We start from the raw sequence: 3572 nt of genomic DNA, 5'->3' as shown, positions 1-3572 counted from the left end.
ATTAAAGCATGTGTGGATTGTATCATTGCTGCATGGAGTTCATCCTGTGGCACACAGCTCATGGCGCTATTAAAGCATGTGTGGATTGTATCATTGCTGCATGGAGTTCATCCTGTGGCACACAGCTCATGGCGCTATTAAAGCATGTGTGGATTGTATCATTGCTGCATGGAGTTCACCCAGTGGCACATAGCTCATGGCGCTATTAAAGCAAGTGTGGATTGTACCATTGCTGCATGGCGTTCCTACTGTGACACATAGCTCATGGCGCTATTAAAGCATGTGTGGATTGTATCATTGCTGCATGACGTTCACCCTGTGGCACACAGCTCATGGCGCTATTCAAGCAAGTGTGGATTGTAACATTGTTGCATGAAGTTCACTTTGTGGCACATAGCTCATGGTGCTGTTAAAGCATGTGTGGATTGCATCATTGCTGCATGGCATTCACCCGGTGGAACAAAGCTCATGGCGCTGTTAAAGCATGTGTGGATTGTATCATTGCTGCATGACGTTCACCCTGTGGCACACAGCTCATGGCGCTATTCAAGCAAGTGTGGATTGTAACATTGTTGCATGAAGTTCACTTTGTGGCACATAGCTCATGGTGCTGTTAAAGCATGTGTGGATTGCATCATTGTTGCATGGCGTTCACCCTGTGACACTTAGATCATTACGTTGTTAAAGCATGTGTGGATTGTGTCATTGCTGCATGGAGTTCACCCTGTGACACAAAGTTTATGGCACTATTAAAGCAAGTGTGGATTGTACCATTGCTGCATGGCGTTCCTACTGTGACACATAGCTCATGGCGCTATTAAAGCATGTGTGGATTGTATCATTGCTGGATGGAGTTTACTCTGTGGCACATCGTTCATGGCGCTATTAAAGCATGTGCGGATTCTATCATTGCTGCATGACGTTCACCCTGTGGCACACAGCTCATGGCGATATTAAAGCATGTGTGGATTGTATCATTGCTGCATGGAGTTCACCCTGTGGCACATAGCTCATGGCGCTATTCAAGCAAGTGTGGATTGTAACATTGCTGCATGAAGTTCACTTTGTGGCACATAGCTCAAGGTGCTGTTAAAGCATGTGTGGATTGCATCATTGCTGCATGGAGTTCACCCAGTGGCACATTGCTCATGGCGCTATTAAAGCATGTGTGGATTGTATCATTGCTGCATGGCGTTCCTACTGTGACACATAGCTCATGGCGCTATTAAAGCATGTGTGGATTGTATCATTGCTTTATGGAGTTCACCCTGTGGCACATAGCTCATGGCGCTATTAAAGCATGTGTGGATTGTATCATTGCTTTATGGAGTTCACCCTGTGGCACATAGCTCATGGCGCTATTAAAGCATGTGTGCATTGTATCATTGCTGCATGGCGTTCACCCTGCGACACTTAGCTCATGGCGCTGTTAAAGCATGTGTGGATTGTATCATTGCTGCATGGCGTTCGCCCGGTGGAACAAAGCTCATGGCGCTGTTAAAGCATGTGTGGATTGTATCATTGCTGCATGGCGTTCGCCTGGTGGAACAAAGCTCATGGCGCTGTTAAAGCATGTGTGGATTGCATCATTGCTGCATGGAGTTCTCCCTGTGGCAAATAGCTCATGACGCTATTAAAGCATGTGTGCATTGTATCGTTGTTGCATGGCGTTCACCCTGCGACACTTAGCTCATGGCGCTGTTAAAGCATGTGTTGATTGTGTCATTGCTGCATGGAGTTCACCCTGTGACACATAGCTCATGGCGCTATTAAAGCAAGTGTGGATTGCATCATTGCTCGATGGAGTTTACTCTGTGGCACATCGTTCATGGAGCTGTTGAAGCAAGTGTGGATTGTATCATTGCTGCATGACGTTCACCCTGTGGCACACAGCTCATGGTGCTATTAAAGCATGTGTGGATTGTATCATTGCTGCATGGAGATCATGCTGTGGCAAATAGCTCATTGTGCAATTAAAGCATGTGTGTTTTGCATCATTGCTGCATGGATTTCACCCTGTGGCAAATAGCTCATGGTGCTATTAAAGCATGTGTGGATTGCATCATTGCTGCATGGAGTTCACCCTGTGGCACATAGCTCATGGAGCTATTAAAGCAAGTGTGGATTGTATCATTGTTGGATCGAGTTCACCCTGTGGCACATAGCTCATTGCGCTATTAAAGCAAGTGTGGATTGTAACATTGCTGCATGGAGTTCACTCTGTGGCACATAGCTCATAGGGCTGTTAAAGCATGTGTGGATTGCATCAATGCTGCATGGAGTTCACCGTGCGGCACATAGCTCATGGCGCTATTAAAGCATGTCGGCATTGTATCATTGCTGCATAGCGTTCACCCTGTGGCACAAAGCTCATGGCGCTGTTAAAGCAGGTGTGGATTGTATCATTGCTGCATGGAGTTCACCCTGTGGCAAGTAGCTCATGGCGCTGTTAAAGCATGTGTGGATTGTATCATTGCTGCATGGAGTTCACCCTGCGGCAATTAGCTCATGGCGCTATTAAAGCAAGTGTGGATTGTATCATTGCTGCATGGCGTTCACCCTGTGGCACAAAGCTTATGGCGCTAATAAAGCAAGTGTGGATTGTATCATTGCTGGATGGAGTTCACCCTGCGGCAATTAGCTCATGGCGCTATTAAAGCAAGTGTGGATTGTATCATTGCTGCATGGCGTTCACCCTGTGGCACAAAGCTTATGGCGCTAATAAAGCAAGTGTGGATTGTATCATTGCTGCATGGAGTTCATCCTGTGGCACATAGCGCATGGCACTATTAAAGCAAGTGTGGATTGTATCATTGCTGCATGGCGTTCATACTGTGGCACGTAGCTCATGGCGCTATTAAAGCATTTGAAATTAAATGCTGTATAAAACCTGGACAGGTACATCCAAAGGTCCTCAATGATACTGTGTTGTCGCCTTCCACATCCCTGACTTACTGTACTACATGGTAGATGAAAAGCTATAACTAAAACAGCTCATGAAAGCCCTGCCTGCACCTCCAACACCTTCCATACCACAAACCCCGGCAGGAAAAACAGCAGGTGGGCAGAGAGAGCAGGCAGGTGGTAGAAGTCACGTGGCCATCCCTACCATACCATCCCCCGACTAGTGTAACCCTCATCCTTTCTAAGGGAATGCGCGGGCATTCCCCACATCTGTCCATCCTTGCACATCGAGGAAGATAAATCCTAGAGGATTCTTGGGAGGATGGTTTTGGGAGTGCCCATAGCAATCCAGGGTTTATTTTAGCTTCTCTGTGCACTCGCACATTGGCCAACAAGCATTGGGGGAGTCTTGGTTCTCAACATCTGAATATTCCAGCTATAAGGATCAGAATGTCACTGCACTGATGGGAGAGTAACTAATCATCAACACCTGAGAATGCCTTCCTGGTAAAGAGAGTTCTGTTCACCTTGGTTAGGGTTGATGTGCGCACACTATTGCATTAAGCACAGACATAATCAAATTACATCCATTCAGCATGTGGAGGGCTCTGTGGGTGATGCAGGTAAGGCTCTGTTGGAAGGCCATGTGGGTGATTCAGGTAAGGCTC

The sequence above is a fragment of the Ambystoma mexicanum genome, chromosome 9, assembly GCF_040938575.1.
Source record: "Ambystoma mexicanum isolate Mex_15411 chromosome 9, UKY_AmexF1_1, whole genome shotgun sequence".
Taxonomy (NCBI): Eukaryota; Metazoa; Chordata; class Amphibia; order Caudata; family Ambystomatidae; genus Ambystoma; species Ambystoma mexicanum.
Note: the sequence above shows the minus strand (reverse complement) of the source record.